The sequence below is a fragment of the Geotrypetes seraphini genome, chromosome 3 (assembly GCF_902459505.1).
Source record: "Geotrypetes seraphini chromosome 3, aGeoSer1.1, whole genome shotgun sequence".
In the NCBI taxonomy this organism is placed as follows: Eukaryota; Metazoa; Chordata; class Amphibia; order Gymnophiona; family Dermophiidae; genus Geotrypetes; species Geotrypetes seraphini.
Genome location: NC_047086.1, coordinates 173,959,254 through 173,977,669, shown reverse-complemented (window position 1 = coordinate 173,977,669; position 18,416 = coordinate 173,959,254). Strand labels below are relative to the sequence as shown.

The window sequence follows — 18,416 nt, the reverse complement described above, 5'->3', positions numbered from 1 at the left end:
AACCTTAGCCCTAATACAAACAAGGTCTCTATAGAAGATTATGTTGAAATCAATGGCTCAATCCCTTCCTAAAACTTTACCCTCTTCTGTGTCTGCAAACATGTTCCTCAAGATTCATTCCAGGAGCTGTGCAAAGATATGATCCTGTAGGACAGTGGTCTCAAACTCAAACCCTTTGCAGGGCCACATTTTGGATTTGTAGGAACTTGGAGGGCTGCCGGAAAAATAGTTAATGTCTTATTAAAGAAATGACAATTTTGCATGAGGTAAAATTCTTTATAGTTTATAAATCTCCCCTCCCCCCGGAAAGCCTGCATGTTCCCCCCCTTCTTTGCAGCGTCTTCCTGGCCTCCTGGTCTTAGTTTCAGCTTATTACCGAAGCCTGCAGAGAGGATCACCAGTACTATAGCATTCCTTGCAGGCTGCCATCGGCCTCCGCAGCACGTTCCCTCTGCTGACATCAGGGGCAGGATCGCAGTAGAAGGAACGTGCTTCTGAGGACGACGGCAGCCTGCAAGGAACACTACAGCACCGGTGATCTTCTCAGCAGGCTGCGGTAATTATCTGAAGGTAAGAGGAGGCCGGGGGAAGTCGGAGGACGCTGCAAAGAGCGGGAAGCACTAGTACAGATCACGGGCTGCAAAATAGTACCTGGAGGGCCGCATGTGGCCCCTGGGCCATGAGTTTGAGACCACTGCTGTAGAAGGACCTGATCCATGCATGTCATTTCCAGATATGCCCAACCATGTGAATGCCGTGTCAACTGTATCTCAGGCAAGATGAAGCAGGAATTCAGCATTTGGTTTTGTAGTATGAGAAAGGACAGAAGGGTTGGTGGCATTGTAAGGGGGAAGGTCTGCTCTGGGCACGGTCTTTGTAGGGGCACAGGCACCCGGCTTCCTCTCTGCCCCACCCAACCATGCACCTCTTCCTTTCCCTCAAACCTCTTTATTTTTCCTTGCGCAAGTAGCATTACAAACGTACTGCCTGCGTCGGTGTCACCTCTCTCTGACATCACTTCCGGGCCCTGCGCCTAAGAAGTGACATCAGAGGGATAGCCAACATGAAGCAGGCAGCAAGTTTGTGCTATTGCTCGTGGCCTGGAAAATTAAAAAGGTACAGGGGAAGGGAAGGGAGGTGTGCATGTGGCCGGGGGGGGAGGGGCAGGAGGGGGAAGGAGAATGGGTGGCGGAGAAGAGGGCGGGAGAGGGGTGCCATCGCCCTGGGCACCACTCACGCTAGCTACGGCATTGAGAGGGGTTGAGATTTATTGGGAGGGTGATTTAAATACATATTTTATTGTAAGTGATGTTATTGTTTACAGTAATGCTGTGAACTGCCCTGCAAATATTAGAATAAGGTGGTATAATCCAGTGGTTCCCAACCCTGTCCTGGAGGACCACCAGGCCCATCGTGTTTTCAGGATAGCCCTAATGAATATGCATGGAGCAGCTCTGCATGCCTGTCACATCCATTATATGCAAATCTCTCTCATACATATTCATTAGGGCTAGTCTGAAAACCCGATTGGCCTGGTGGTCCTCCAGGACAGGGTTGGGAACCACTGGTATAATCAACTAAAATTTAAAAACGGAAAATAACAATATGTGGAATACAGAACACCAATGGGGTTAAATTGTGACAAAGAGAGTGGAAATTAACCTCCCCTCTAGGGTAATGGCAGTCTAGAAAAATAAATGTATTATATTAAAATACACATAGGCTGATATTTAGACTGTGGAAGGCAGTTATCTCCTGCACTTAACTTGACAGCGGATATTCACTGCTAGGCATTTCGAGCGACCGGCACTGAATATACATACGGGGAATTCAGGAAACGCCTAAAAACATACCTGTTCCAGAAATACCTAAACAATTGACCCGCTCTCCCTCTCCCTCCCCCCTCCCTATTCCACCTGAACTTACAGCACTGTTATAAATATAATCTGTTATCTTCATCTTATCGTAACTTTATGTTGCTATTTATCCCCAGCAGGTCCTGTCGGACATTACCTACTAAAATGTACATATTACATTTTCGCTCAGCAAATTGTATTTCTATACTATTGCCTCCTGAGGTCTCTGATCTCCATATTTCTTCTGAATATCTACTTATTGTATTTCGCTGAATGTCCAGCACTCTTGATTGTAAACCGCCTAGAAGTTGCAAGATTGTGGCGGTATAGAAGAATAAAGTTATTATTATTATTATTATTATAAAGAACATAAGAATAGCCTTACTGGGTCAGCCCAATGGTCCATCAAGCCCAGTAGCCCATTCTCACCGTGGCCAATCCAGGTTACTAGTGTCTGGCCAAAACCCAAGGAGCAGCAACATTCCATGCTACCAGGGGAAGCAGCGACTCTTTTTTTTTTTTTTGGACAGTGTAAACTTAACCGACTAAGTCAATATTCAGCACTGACATGTTAAGTCTATAGTGGCCAAAAGATAAGACTGCTATTTGCGCAGCCAAATCTGGCCGCTAAACTTGGCTGGTCAGCGCTGAAAATTGCCGGCTATCGTGTGATAAAGCACAGTTACTTACCGTAACAGGTGTTATCCAGGGACAGCAGGCATATATTCTCACATGTGGGTGACGTCATCTACGGAGCCCCGATGCGGAAGCATTTTCAAGCAAACTTGATTGAAGATTTAAGTTTGCTCTGCTGCTCCACGCATGCGTGCCTTCCTGCTCCACTAGGGGGTGCATCCCCTCGTGGTCTCCAGTTCACTTAACTAGCCAAGAAGCCAACCTCGGGGAGGTGGGTGGGTTGTGAGAATATATGCCTGCTGTCCCTGGATAACACCTGTTACGGTAAGTAACTGTGCTTTATCCCAGGACAAGCAGGCATGATATTCTCACATGTGGGTGACCTCCAAGCTTACTGCAGAGGGATGGAGGGAAGTTGGCAATTTAAGCAAATAGATTTCGCAACACCGATTGGCCGAATCGGCCATCGCTTCTGGACAGGGAGTCCAGACAGTAGTGGGAGGTGAAGGTATGAACCGAAGACCATGTGGCAGCCTTGCAGATTTCCTCAATAGGTGTTGACCTGAGGAAGGCTACGGAGGCTGCCATCGCTCGGACTTTGTGTCCCGTTACTCGACCATTCAGCGCGAGACCAGCCTGAGCGTAGCAAAAGGAGATGCAATCGGCCAACCAGTTGGACAAGGTGCGTTTGGAAACTGGGTGACCTAACCGGTTTGGGTCGAAGGACAAAAACAGTTGTGGGACTTTCCGGTGTGGCTGAGTGCGTTGGAGGTAAAAGGCCAACGCTCTTTTGCAGTCAAGAGTGTGGAGCGCCACTTCTCCGGGGTGAGAGTGGGGCTTGGGGAAAAACACAGGTAAGACAATGGACTGATTTAGATGGAAATCAGACACTACTTTAGGTAGGAACTTTGGATGGGTGCGGAGTACCACCTTGTCGTGATGGAATACCGTGAAGGGTGGGTCCGCTACCAGGGCTTGTAGCTCACTAACCGGCCGTGCGGACGTGAGTGCAAGTAGGAAAATTACCTTCCAAGTGAGGAATTTTGGATGGCATTTGTCTAGGGGCTCAAATGGAGGTTTCATTAGTTGAGCCAGAACCACGTTAAGGTCCCAAACCACCGGGGGAGGTTTGAGAGGGGGGTGGACGTTCAGCAGGCCCTTCATGAAGCGAGTGACTAAGGGATGGAGCGAGAGGGCTTTCCCTTCCAGGGGCTGATGAAAGGCCGCAATCGCACTGAGGTGTACTCGAATGGAGTTGGTCTTTAGGCCGGAATGAGATAGTTGAAGTAGATAGTCAAGGACCAGGGGGACGGGGACCGACGCCGGGTCCTGGCTGTGGGAGGAGCACCAGGTTGAGAATCTGGTCCACTTTTGGGAGTAGCAGGTTCTCGTCGAGGTTTTTCTAGAGGCCTCCAATATCTCCTTGACTGATTGAGACACGGGGAGAGCAGTCAGGGGGAGAGAAACCAAGCATTCAGATGAAGAGATTGAAGATTGGGATGTAACAGTGAACCCTGACCCTGTGACAGTAGAGAGGGAAACAGAGGCAGAGGCAGTGGATCTCTGACACTGAGTTGAAGTAGAAGGGAAAACCACGGCTGGCGTGGCCAGCGAGGGGCAATCAGGATCAGGGTGGCTTGTACCGTTTTCAGGTGGATAAGCGTCCGCAGTATCAGAGGGAACGGCGGGAACGCGTACAGGAACCTTCCCTCCCAATCGAGGAGGAAGGCGTCGGCCTCGAGCCGGTCCGGGGAGTATATCCGGGAGCAGAAGAGAGGCAGCTTGTGGTTGTGAGGGGACGCGAACAGGTCTATTTGAGGCGTCCCCCACCGTTCGAACACTCCTCGTAGGGCCTGAGAGTGTAGTGACCACTCGTGTGGCTGGAGGAGGCGGCTGAGTCTGTCCGCCAGGCAGTTTTGTTCTCCTTGTATGTACACCGCCCGAAGGAAGGTGTTGTTGGAGATTGCCCATTTCCAGAGGCGCAGAGCTTCCCGGCAAAGGGGCCAAGATCCTGTGCCCCCTTGTTTGTTTACGTAGTACATCGCTACTTGATTGTCGGTTCGGATGAGAACCACTCGGTCGCGGAGCAGATGTTGGAAGGCTACTGCTGCGAGGTAGATGGCCCGAAGTTCTAGCACGTTGATGTGGCAGCGGCGGTCTTGTGCTGACCACATTCCTTGGGTGCGCAGGCCGTCCAGATGGGCTCCCCAAGCGTACTCCGACGAGTCCGTGGTGAGTACCTTGCTGTGGGGTGGGGTGAGGAAGAGCAAACCTTTGGAAAGATTTGAAGAGTCGGCCCACCAGCGGAGCGATCGTTGCAATGAAGGAGTCACTGTCACTGAGTGGTCGATCGGGTCCCGGTCTTGACGCCATTGAGACGCCAGGGTCCATTGAGGGATTCTCAGATGGAGGCGGGCGAAGGGTGTGACATGGACGGTGGAGGCCATGTGGCCCAGGAGGATCATCATCTGTCGGGCTGATACTGAGGTCAGCCGAGAGATCCTTCGGCTCAGACTTACTAACGCCTCCAGGCGCGGAGGGGGGAGGAAGGAACGGAGGCGAACCGTGTCCAGCGTGGCCCCGATGAACTGTAGGGATTGTGAGGGGCGTAGTTGAGATTTTGGGAAGTTTATTTCGAACCCCAGACTTTGTAGATAGGTAATAGTCTGTTGGGTCGCTGAGATAGCCCCTTCTTTGGACGGGGCTTTGATTAGCCAGTCGTCCAGGTAGGGGAATACCTGGAGGCCCTGGGAGCGTAAGGTTGCTGCTACCACCACGAGGCACTTGGTGAAGACCCGAGGTGATGATGCTAGTCCGAAGGGGAGGACTCGGTATTGTAGGTGCCAGTCCCCTACTTGGAAACGCAAAAACTTGCGGTGAGCGGGGTGCACTGGGACATGTGTGTACGCCTCCTTGAGATCGAGGGAGCAGAGCCAGTCGCCCTCGTCGATCAGGGGGTAGAGTGTTGGTAGTGAGAGCATCCGAAACTTTTCCCGTACCAGGAATTTGTTGAGGCGTCTCAAGTCTAGTATTGGGCGTAGGTCTCCCGTTTTTTTCGGTACCAGAAAGTAACGGGAGTAGAAGCCCTTCCCCCGTTGGTCGGGGGGGACCTTCTCCACTGCTCTCAGGCGAAGCAGGTCTCGAGCTTCGGAGAGGAGTAGAGGTAGCTGAGTCCTGTTGGGAGGGCAATTCCTTGGGGGGTTGTCCGGGGGAATGGCCCGAAAGTTGAGAGAGTACCCTGATGAGATCACGCCAAGGACCCATGCGTCCGTCGTGAGTTGTTCCCAGCGAGGGTAAAAGGCTTTGAGTCGACCTCCGATGGGAAGGTGGTCTGGGACTATGGCGGAGGGGGCCCGCCCCCTTCCGCGTGTCCCGTCAAAAGGACGGGGATGGTTTGGTGGTCGCGGGCGGTTGGGACTTGGGCATGGCCCTGTGATGGGCTTGCGGACGTCTGGGTGGGGGCCGCGAGAAAGCAGGGGTGGACTTTTGTGGGTAGCGGCGCGGAGGGGCCCTGTATGGCCTGGGCGCTGGCGGTTTGGGCTTTTGCCGGACAAGGGAGGCAAATGAGCGTTCATGTTCGGAGAGGCGTTTTGTCGCCGCCTCGATAGTGTCATCGAACAATTCCTTTCCCACGCAGGGGAGGTTTGCTAACCGGTCCTGTAAGTTGGGGTCCATGTCGACCAGGCGCAGCCAAGCTAGTCGGCGCATGGCGATAGCGAAGGCAGCTTCTCTGGAGGAGAGTTCGAAGCCATCGTAGGCCGCGTGGAATAGATGAAGGCGCAGGTTGGAGAGGGACTCTAAAAGCAGGCCGAACGTTTCCTGTCGGGAGGCCGGTAGGTCAGTCTCAAAGGCTCTCAATAGTCCAATGAGGTGTTTGAGGTATGATGTGAAGGTGAAAGTGTAGCTTTGCACCCTAGAGGCCATCATTGCGTTTTGGTATAGTCTCCTGCCGAACTTGTCCAGGGTTCGGCCTTCCCGGCCTGGGGGTACCGCTGCTGAGACACGGGACGGGTGAGCCTTTTTCAAGGAGGATTCCACCAGCAGCGATTGGTGGGAGAGCTGTGGTTGCTCGAATCCCGGATAAGGTACTGTGCGGTACTTGGCCTCCATTTTGGAGGGTACGGCCGTGACCATGTAGGGGGTCTCCAGGTTCCTGAAGAAGGCCTGTTGGAGTACCGGGTTAGGTGGTAAGCGGAGGGACTCTCTGGGCAGTGATGGCATATCCAGCTCCGCCAGGTACTCCTTAGAGTATCTGGAGTCGGACTGGAGATCTAAGTCCAATGCTTGGCCCATGTCTTGGACAAAGCGAGTGAAGGATGGGCGAGATGTCCCCGGAGCCCCGTGCGGGGTCAGGGAACGAGACCTTCGCCGGGTGGAGAAGGATAAGGAGGCTTCCCTCGAGTATCGAGGTTCATGCTCTGATCCATGCTCCGAGGTTGGGGAAGCACTGTGAGAGTGTTCCGGGGTTGTCGATCTTCGGCGTCTCGAGGAGCCCCTCGGAGACGATGCCGGGGTTAGGGGTACCGATCGATGTCGGGTTGGTGACCTCGATCCGGACTCCCTCGGAGAATGCGTCCGAGGGGGAGTTCGGAGGATACGCGGGTTGGAGAGTGATAACTCAGCCACCCTTAGTGGTCCTGTACGAGGTGTGGGGGAACGGCCTCGTAGGGTTGGTGAACCTCGGGCCTTCTTGGAGGTACGGCGGTTCGAGGTTTCTGTCGTTCTAGCCCGACGTTTTGCCCCTCGGCGGTCCGCAGAGGGGGAATGTCTCGGGCGTCTCGGCGAGGAGTCCGAGGAGGATGGGATGTGGCGAGGATTGCGCACCTTTCCTCGAGGTTGTTCGGTGTGAGGCTCAGGTTGGTCTGGCGCATTCGAGGTCGAGGTCGATTGAAACTGGGCTATTGCAGCGGACAGCTCCGACGTGATCATCGCTCGGAGTAGGTCCTGGAAGACGGGCACGGACAGCATCGAAGGCATGTCCCCTGCCTCTGTGCGCTCCACCGGGGGCGACCTCGTATCAGAGTATTCCCGTGTGGTGGAGGCACGGCCCGAAGGCTTGGAGGGCTTAGACGGGGCTGTAAGCATGGGGCTTCCGCCATGCGTCGCCGTTGTCCCCGAGGCTGGCTTCTTCGCTGTTACAGAACCTGAAGAGGGAAGAGGGGACTTACCCGGAGCCGAGGCTTTCTGTTGTCCCGAGGACTTCGGGGTCGAGTCTCGAGGCGATGCCGAGGTTTCCGGGGCCGAGGTCAAGGCCGGGGCCGAGGCCAGGGCCGACCTTGAGGCCGAAGTGGGGGGTTGGTCCGGGGTGAAGAGATCCGCCATGCGGGCTTTTCTTCGGCGGAGGGCCCGGTTTTGGAAAATAGCGCACTGGGGGCAGGAGTCGGTTGGATGAGTCGCCCCCAGACAAAGGATGCACCGGCGATGCGGGTCTGTGAGAGAAAGAAGCCGCTCGCACCGGGTGCACTTTTTAAAGCCGGTCAAAGGCCGGGACATTAAATCGAAAGTAGCCGCGGCTCGATTAGCCACGCGGCCACGGGGACCCGGAAGCCTCCGGGTCGTTGAAAACGAAGCAGGAATCAAGTAAAAAGGTAAGGAATTCGCGCACAGCGACTAATCGTGAAAAAACAAGAAAAAATCGCGGTGCTAGAAGGCAGTTGGGGCAGAGCCTGAAAAACACGTCTTCTAGGCTCGCGGAAAATTTTGAACTGGAGACCACGAGGGGATGTACCCCCTAGTGGAGCAGGAAGGCACGCATGCGTGGAGCAGCAGAGCAAACTTAAATCTTCAATCAAGTTTGCTTGAAAATGCTTCCGCATCGGGGCTCCGTAGATGACGTCACCCACATGTGAGAATATCATGCCTGCTTGTCCTGGGATAAAGCCAATTAGCTTTTTTTTGTGTGTGTAAATCTTTATATTGATAAACTTAGGGCTCCTTTTACGCGCATAAAATAGCACGCGCTAATTTGCCGGCCACGCTAGCTGCTAAAGCCTCCTCTTGAGCAGGCGGTAATTTTTCGGCTAGCGCGCACTAAAGATATACGTAAGCGCTAAAGCCGCTAATGCGGCTTCGTAAAAACAGCCCTTAGTGAATTGTTGCAAAAGATATGGTATGCAGGGTGCTATTTAATAGCATTCATATCTCTGATAATAAAACGCTAAGCGCACATATGCACTCACACCGCCGTGTTGCCTGATCTGTAGTTCTGTGGCCGGCAGAGTGCGCATGCGTGCTTACCAAGCACGGCCAGACAAAGTTCGGATGCGCTCCAGGTCGGCGAGTCGATGCTGTCTAGGATCCATTCCTGGTAGCGTGGGGTCGGCGCCGGGGCCAGGGGGGGAGGTGGCGGCGGGCCCGTCATGTCGATGAGGAGGAGACACGGGGTGTGAGCGCGGCCGTTGGTGCTTGCGCGCGCCGACCTCTGAGCACGCGGGCGGGGGTTGTTGCCGCCGAGGTGAGCTTTTAAGGAGGTGGGCTTTTAAGGTGGACTGGAACAGTTGCAGCCAGGCGCCCTGGTGGGTTTCCGTCTTCATCCAATAGAGAATAGCTTACAGTCCACCGGTTCAAAACTGCTAAAATTGCCTCTTTAGAGGAAATGATTTGATCAGTAGCTCTTGCAGTTTTAGCACAAGTCCCACTTCGTTACTAACACTAAAATAACCTTTTATATATATATCTACTAGCACCTGTTAATGCAAAGGGCTAAAACACTAGTCTTTTATACAACAATAATGTGTTCCTTCTGTTTGGGTGGAGTTGTTTTCCTCCCCTTCTTTCTTTTCTTATCTTTATCTTTCATCAGTTTAAGTGATGTGTGTGGCCTTACAGTAATAGCTGAAAAGCTATACTGGACTTGTCTGTTCTATTGTACAAGGTTCTCACATTATCAATTACTTTGATATTCTCTTTTTCTCGCAATGGTTGTTCTCCATATTTAACAGCTGCATACATATCTTTTATAACAATGCCAGTTAACTTTTAATTGCTAACCTTGAAGTTATCTCATGTTGAATATTTGCATTTAGCTGGTTAAGTGTTCTTTAACTGGTCAGTGCTGTTTCTGGCCAGTTAAATAGCACTGAATATGGACTGGCTAGGAAACATTTATAGATCAGACGGGTACAAGTAAAGGTCAATAAAGTAAAATAATGTTGGAGATGGCTTCTCATTTGGGGGCTATACTTGGAAACGTGCAGAATACAAATCACTGCCAGAATGTTTAGTACATGTAACAGAGATGGCTGAGGGGAGATATGATTGAAAGCTACAAAATCCTGAGTGAAGTAGAACGGGTACAAGTGGATTGATTTTTCACTCCGTCAAAAACAATGACTAGGTAGAGGACACTTGATAAAGTTACAGGGAAATATAGTGGTACCTCAGAATCCGAACGTCCCAGGACTCGAACGACTTGAATCCAAACTTTTTTTCCTTCATTTTTGCCTCAGAATCCGAACGCTGCTTTGGAATCCGAACGTAGCTTCCTGCTCCCCTCTGCAAATTATTTCCGATCCTTAACATGTTTTTCTTCTCTCTCCCTCTTTCTCCTTCCTTCCTTCCCTGCTCTCCCCTTTTCCTCTCTGTGTTGGTGACCCGGGCAACTACAGACCGGTGAGTCTGACCTCGGTTCTGGGGAAAATGGCGGAAACGCTGATAAGACAGCATCGATGAGCATTTTGAAAGAAATAAACTTCTAATCACAAGCCAACATGGCTTCTGCAAGGGGAGATCATGCTTAACAAACTTACTGCACTTCTTCAAAGGAATTAACAAAAGGATGGACAAAGGGGACCCCATAGACATCGTATATTTAGATTTCCAAAAAGCCTTTGACAAGGTACCCCATGAACGCCTACTTCGGAAACTGAAGAACCATGGGGTGGAAGGAGACGTACACAGATGGATCAGAAATTGGTTGGCGGGTAGGAAGCAGAGGGTGGGAATGAAGGGCCACTACTCGGATTAGAGGAGAGTCAAGAGTGGTGTTCCGCAGGGGTCGGTGCTCGGACCGCTGCTATTCAATATATTTATAAATGATATAGAAACAGGGACGAAGTACGAAATAATAAAATTTGCAGACGACACCAAACTATTTAGTGGTGCTCGGACTAAAGAGGACTGCAAAGAATTACAAAGGGATCTGAACAAGCTAGGGGAGTGGGCGAAGAAATGGTAGATGAAGTTCAATGTAGAGAAATGTAAAGTTTTGCATGTACGAAGTAAAAACCCGAGGTACAGCTATACGATGGAAGGGATACTATTGAGTGACAGTACCCAAGAAAGGGACTTGGGGGTAATAGTGGACAAGACAATGAAGCCGTCGGCACAGTGCGCAGCGGCCACCAAGAGAACGAATAGAATGCTAGGTATAATCAAGAAGGGTATTATAACCAGAACGAAATAAGTTATCCTGCCATTGTATCGGGCGATGGTGCGTCCGCATCTGGAGTACTGTGTCCAATATTGGTAGCCGTACCTTAAGAAGGATATGGCGATACTCGAGAAGGTTCAGAGGAGAGCGACACGTTTGATAAAGGGTATGGAACACCTTTCATACACCGAGAGACTGGAAAAACTGGGGCTCTTTTCCCTGGAGAAGAGGGGACTTGATTGAGACCTATAAGATCATGAAGGGCATAGAGAAAGTGGAGAGGGACAGATTCTTCAAACTCTCGAAAACTACAAGAACGAGAAGGCATTCGGAAAAGTTGAAAGGGGACAGATTCAAAACCAATGCTAGGAAGTTTTTCTTCACCCAACGGGTGGTGGACACCTGGAATGTGCTTCCAGAGGGCGTGATAGGACAGAGTACGGTATTAGGGTTCAAGAAGGGATTGGACAATTTTCTGAAGGCTAAGGGGATAGAAGGGTATAGATAGAGGACTACTACACAGGTCCTGGACCTGTTGGGCCACTGCGTGAGCGGACTGCTGGGCACGATGGACCTCTGGTCTGACCCAGCAGAGGCACTTCTTATGTTCTTATTAGAGAATGACACGGTGAAAAAATTGGTCCCCGTCACCGCCCCGTCCCCGTCTCACCATCTCCGTCACCGCCCCGTCCCCGTCTCACCATCCCCGTCACCGCCCCGTCCCCGTCTCACCATCCTCTTCACCGCCCCGTCACCGCCACTGCCACCCCATTCACCGCCCCGTCACCGCCACTGCAATCCCATTCACTTTTCTTTATTTACGTATAAAGGAAACATTCTTTAAAACTTTAAAACTTAGTTAAATATTAGTTAATAACTATACAAAAACAAAACACGCAGAGAAAAAATTAATTAATATAAATTCCCTGACTTCCCTGCACTGTCCCCCCTTGAAGGTCTGTCCCCATCCTGAAAGCCTGATGCCCCCCCCCCGACGTCCGATACATCCCTCCCCCCGAAGGACCGCCGACTCCCCAACAATATCGGGCCAGGAGGGAGCCCAAATCCTCCTGGCCACGGCGACCCCCTAACCCCACCCCGCACTACATTACGGGCAGGAGGGATCCCAGGCCCTCCTGCCCTCGACGCAAACCCCCCTCCCCCCAACGATCGCCCCCCCCCCAGCTTCAAAATGATGCCTGAAGTTACCTTGGGGGTTCTGAGCACTATTAATTTTAATTTATTACAGCACTCCAGAAATATTTTTCTAATTGTTTTAACTTGGAAAAGCGAACCAGGATTGTCTTAATGAAAGGCTTATGTTCTGCACTGCAGCCCTCCTGCCCTCGACGCAAACCCCCCTCCCCCCAACGACCGCCCCCCCCAGCTTCAAAATGATGCCTGAAGTTACCTTGGGGGTTCTGAGCACTATTAATTTTAATTTATTACAGCACTCCAGAAATATTTTTCTAATTGTTTTAACTTGGAAAAGCGAACCAGGATTGTCTTAATGAAAGGCTTATGTTCTGCACTGCAGCCCTCCTGCCCTCGACGCAAACCCCCCTCCCCCCAACGACCGCCCCCCCCAGCCGACCCGCGACCCCCCTGGCGACCCCCCCACCCCCCTTCCCCGTACCTTTGGTAGTTGGCCGGACAGACGGGAGCCAAAACCGCCTGTCCGGCAGGCAGCCAACGAAGGAATGAGGCCGGATTGGCCCATCCATCCTAAAGCTCCGCCTACTGGTGGGGCCTAAGGCGCGTGGGCCAATCAGAATAGGCCCTGGAGCCTTAGGTCCCACCTGGGGGCGCGGCCTAAGGCACATGGTCGGGTTGGGCCCATGTGCCTCAGGCCGCGCCCCCAGGTGGGACCTAAGGCTCCAGGGCCTATTCTGATTGGCCCACGCGCCTTAGGCCCCACCAGTAGGCGGAGCTTTAGGATGGATGGGCCAATCCGGCCTCATTCCTTCGTTGGCTGCCTGCCGGACAGGCGGGTTTGGCTCCCGTCTGTCCGGCCAACTACCAAAGGTACGGGGAAGGGGGGTGGGGGGGTCGTGGGGGTCGCCAGGGGGGTCGCGGGTCGGCTGGGGGGGCGGTCGGAGGTTCTTGGGGGGGGCGGTCGTTGGGGGGGAGGGGGGTTTGCGTCGAGGGCAGGAGGGCCTGGGATCCCTCCTGCCCGTAATGTAGTGCGGGGTGGGGTTAGGGGGTCGCCGTGGCCAGGAGGGTTTGGGCTCCCTTCTGGCCCGATATTGTCGGGAAGTCGGCGGTCCTTCGGGGTGGGGGTGCGAATGGTCCTGCCGGGGGGGGGGGGATGTATCGGACGTCGGGGAGTCGGCCGGGCAAGAGGGCTTGGGCTCCCTCTTGCTCCGATCGCGGGTGCGGGTGGGAGCGCGTGCGAGCGGTCGTTCGGGGTGGGGGTGCGAGCGGTCCTGCTGGGGGGGTGAATCGGGCGTCGGGCGGTAAATAGCGGTTCCTAGAAGGGGGTACATTGGCCCGCGGGGACAAACCTGTTCACCGTTTCCGCGGTCGGTGAATGGCCTTGTCCCCGTCACCGCAGCGACTGCTAGTTTTCTTCCCCGTTTTCGGCGGTGACCCGCGGCTTAAATGCGGTGGCCGCGGGTAAACCGTCACCGTGTCATTCTCTAGTTCTTATGTCCTCTTTCCATCTCCTTTCTTTTCTTTTCCTTGGTTGTGCCTTCTTCCTCAGCTCGCCGGGCGACCCTCTACAGTGCTTACCCATTAATGGCGACATCTTCAGAGGAGGAGACAGACTTCTGGCCCATCAGGAGAGTCCGATCGAAAGGTGACATCCCATACCTCGCCGAGACCAGGATAGGATAGGATGACCTGGTCTTTCCCAGCCTTCTCTCGCCTTTAAGGTTTAGTTTACTTTCCCTTCTGCCCTCCCCCTCCCAGATGCAGAATGTCCTTGCTTCTTTGTGTGCCTCAGGCAGGTGAATTTTTAACACGTTCTTAATTCCTCAGGGTTTCCTACAGGACTGAGGGAAAGTGGCATTGAGCTTTGGGCATGATTTGCAAAGTGGGGAATCTGCCCAAGTGGGGAATCTGCCCAAGTGGGGAATCTGCTGCAGGGGGCATTGATTGAAAGAACTGAAAGTGAAAACAGGAAGAAGGGGAGGGACATTTGAAACGTGGAGATAGCGAGACCAGAAGGCTTTGAGCATGCGCAAATGCTCAAAGCCCAGTCCAGCCCGGCACAGGGAAGAGCGAGGATCTCCCTCGCACCGCCCAGCCCAGCCCAGCCCAACGAGGGAGGATCTTCGGGCACTGGCACTGGCACGTCCTGTGCATTGGTGCTGGTGCCGGTGCCCAATTGGGTAAGCAACCGATGTCTTTGCGGTGCTGGGGGTATGTAGGATCGCGGGGGAAGAGGGGTGACGCGAGCGGGGGGGGGGAGGATGCCGGTTCGCAGGAGGGATGCCGGATCGCACTGAAAAAAAAAATTTGTATAACGTGCTCACATATATATAACGCGCATGGTTATACTCGGTTTGTAAAATTGTGTATAACACGCGCGTTATATGCGTGAAAATACGGTAATTCAGTTTCTATTATTTTCAATGGGAAAAATTGTCTTGGAACTCTAATGTTTTGGAACTCGAACGTGGTTCTGGAACGGATTAAGTTCAGATTCCAAGGTATCACTGTACTTTTAAAACCAATAGGAGGAAATATTTTTTCACTCGGAGAATAGTTAAGCTTTGGAACGCATTGCCAGAGGTTGTGGTAAGAGCGGATAGCGTAGTTGGTTTTAAGAAAGGTGTGGACAATTTCCTGGAGGAAAAGTCCAAAGTCTGTTATTGAGAAAGTCATGGGGGAAGCCACTGCTTGCCCTGGATCGGTAGCATGGAATGTTGCTACTCCTTGGGTTTTGGCCAGGTACTAGGGACCTGGGTTGGCCACTGTGAGAATGGGCTACTGGGCTTGATGGACCATTTGTCTGATCCAGTAAGGCTGTTCTTATGTTCTTATATCAACAGTCAGGAGTAGAAAGTGCAGCAATGTAGTTTCATAAGTCCGACAAAGGAGAAAAGATAAAGCGGGGCATTGTAAATATGATGTCAAATTCAAGTTAGGATGTTTTGCGGAAGATGCACAAGAACCCAATAGCAAACATAACCATTTTCGAAACAGAAAGACATCTTATCTTTTTGTTTTGAAAATGGTCATTTTTCAGATGTGCTTGAACCATTGTCCAAAAAAATGCACAAAACAAGTCATTGGGATGTATAGTAGGAAGGGCTAGCATTTTTAGTAGACTGGTCATGCAGACATCTCAGCAGAGCAGTGGGGCACCCTAGGGGGCACGGCAGTGAACTTCACATAAAAAGACCCAGGTACATATCTCTCCATAATCTCCTTATAGTTAGGGTTACCAGACGTCCGGATTTCCCCAGACGGCTTTTCAAAACCCGGCACTTTGTCCGAGTTTTGAAAAGCTGTTGGGCAGGGAGGAATCTGCGCATGCACGGCCGTCACGTGATGATGTCATTAAGTAGCGTCCGTGCATGCACGGACTTCCCCCCTGCCCGACAAGAGCAGGCAGTGAGGGTCGGGGCTAGGGCGAGCTTGGGGGTGGGAATGGGCGGAACTAGGTGGGCCTATGGGCGGGGCTAGGGGGGTCTGGATTTTCCAAAAGGAAAATCTGGCAACCCTACTTATAGTGTATGGTGAACCCTCCAAAAACATACCCCAAACCTATTGGACCCAATTGTACACCACACCAATAGCCCTTATGGCTGCAGGTGTCACCTATATGTACTGTAGGTACAGTGAGATCTGAGTGGGTTTTGGAAGGCTCACATATTATACCTTAAGTTTGCAGTAAGAGTGGGGTATGGACCTGAGTTCCCATGGTTCACTACGTACACCGCCCACTAGGCTACTCCAGGAGCCTGCTTGCTGCTCTACTAGGACTGGCCATAATATTTGAAGCTATCATATAAGCAAGTATGTACTGTTTCATTTACATCTTTGGTGGGGGGGGGGGGGGGGGGGGAGTCAGCGACCACTGGGGGAGTGTGTGTGTGTGTGTGTGTGGGGGTCATGCTTATAAAGTTAGGCTTATCATTCATTTGCCTGGATTTATGAACCTATTTTATGAAGCTATTGCTGAAACTCACTGCTAAACGCCAAAGTTTTTCCCCCCACCCTAAATCCACCTCTGTTGCCACCCACTTTTTATGATAACCCGAAACAACAGACTTGTATGATACATTATCTTAAAAGCCAAAACTCACTTTGGCTTATTCGACTATGCTCTCCGATGCCTGCACTGTACAATCATGAATGACTTGTTTCCATTGTGGATTTATTTAGTGTACCCACTTTTTATGCTCATAAATTTAAGAGTTCAATGAAATTCTGAGTATAAATTTATGCACTCAATCCTAGTAAATTTTTGAAGAGACCAATTTAGAAGCATACCTCTCATGGTTAGGAGCATAAATCCTGTGAATGTTGGGCCCTATGAGGGAGTATATAGAATGTTACCACTCACCCTTTGGATACTCCCTCACATTGCTAAATCCACCTTAACTTACGTAGATCATCTCTAGGGAAAGTGACACAGGAGGGCTGGAGTCAGGAAGTATAAGAGGCAGGGCCAGAGCTGGGTTAAGAGTAGGATTACCAGATGTCCGGATTTCTCCAGACATGTCCTCCTTTTGAGGACACGTCCGGGGATCCGAACGGCTTTTCAAAACCTGGCACTTTGTCCAAGTTTTGAAAAGCCTCCTCAAATTGTGTCAGGCAGGGAGGAAGTCCACGCATGCCATGCCATGCCAGCTGTTCACAAACGTAAAAAAATGTAGAGACTCTGAAACCTAATTGCACAAAATACTCGGATTATTCAGACGTTGTTTGAATATGTTAGCCACTGGAATAATGAAAAACCAAACACTCTAGAAAAAGGACACACAGATGGGAAACCTCACTTGTTGAAAGGGACAGTGGAATAGTCTCCCGATGGAGGTGGTGGAGATGAAGACTGTATCTGAATTCAAGATAGCATGGAACAGGCATGTGGGATCTCTTAGGGAGAGGAGGAGATAGCAGCTGGTGTGGATGGGAAGACTGGGTGGCCTCTATCTGCCGTCAAGTTTCTATGTTTCTATCTGCTGGGGCCAGACCTGACTGACTGAGAAAGACTTTTGCAAGTCTGTGTTTGGGGTAGAGGTCTGCACGGGAACGGGGATCACAGCCTTGTTTTAATGGTGCAATTTCACGGGGTGTCTTTTTGGAAGACTTCTGAGTAATGCACATTGAGAGTTAAGGTACTATCCAAAGCTTCCACTGAATCATTTCTATTATTTAAAAATCTTTTTTAAATAAGAATTTGTTAAGTGACTAACAGCGATGTTTTACGGGCAAAACTGTGTGACATGGCACAATTTTATGGCGTTTTGATTCACACGCTTATCTCGGTTTCCTGAAGCAGCCCTGCGAAACACAGCCTGTGTCAAGGTCGGGTTTACTTTCTGTTTAAGATAAGTGAACTTTATATATTAATTTTCAGACATTTATTTTTAAACACCATTTTTGTGCTGTGATTACAAATTTTGAAGGGAGCCTTGTAACACTGATTTATGAGTACAAAAAACTTAAGTGTGAATTAGTATACCATATTTATGAATCATATTTTTTATTTGATCATTGTCTGTGGGTAATTATTATGTGACAGTTTTTACCATAAATCATATGGGGACAGTCTTAGAGACCTTAATATATAAACTCTGGAGGAAAGGCAGGAGAGAGAGGATATGATAGAGATGTTTATATCTCCATGGCATTAATGTACAGGAGGTGAGTCTCTTTCAAATGAAGGAAAGGAGAGGGCATAGGATGGAAGTTAAGACGTGAGGAGAGGGCTTAGGATGAAGTTAAGAAGTGATAGGCTCAGGAGTAATGTAAGAAAATACTTATTCAGAGAAAGGGTGGTAGAGGCGTGGAATAGTCTCCCGATGGAGATGAAGACTATATTTGAATTCAAGAGAGCATGAAACAGGCATTTGGGATCTCTTAGGGAGAAGACGAGATAGCAGATGGTGTGGATGGGCAGACTGGGCGGCCTCTATCTGCCGACATGTTTCTGTGTTGGGGCCAGACCTGGTTACCGGAGAAAGACTTTTGCAAGTCTGTGTTTGGGGCATGGCAGTCATAGGAGTATCTTAGGACTTTTGCTTATGGAATAAAGAGATTGTTTTCTTGAAGTAACAGGACCCAGAATTTTAAGGTAATAAAAAGTTTCTGTTTCACTTCCTATGAATGTGTCTGGCTGTATTTGTACCAACCCACATCCAACCCTTGCTCACACTATTACAGACCTCTTATTATTTTCGTTGTTAAGTTACCTGCCACTTATCTCCTTTAGGTAGGATTGCCAGATTTTACATTTGTAAAATCCAGGCCCCTAGACCTGTCTCCGCTGTTTGCTCTGGTCGGGCAGGAGGGCATCCGCGCTTGCGACACAATGATGTCACACACATGCAAAGTGCCGGGTTTTGGAAAAAGCCGTCCGGGGAAATCCGGATGTC

The 18,416-nt window shown here is 50.8% G+C and overlaps 1 protein-coding gene across 8 annotated transcripts in view; it reads right to left on the bottom strand.

The window, feature by feature from the left end:
- Positions 1 to 18,416, bottom strand: part of PDE7B (phosphodiesterase 7B) — a 500,590-nt gene that overhangs the window by 33,842 nt on the left and 448,332 nt on the right. The gene's annotated exons all lie outside the window — the stretch shown is intronic.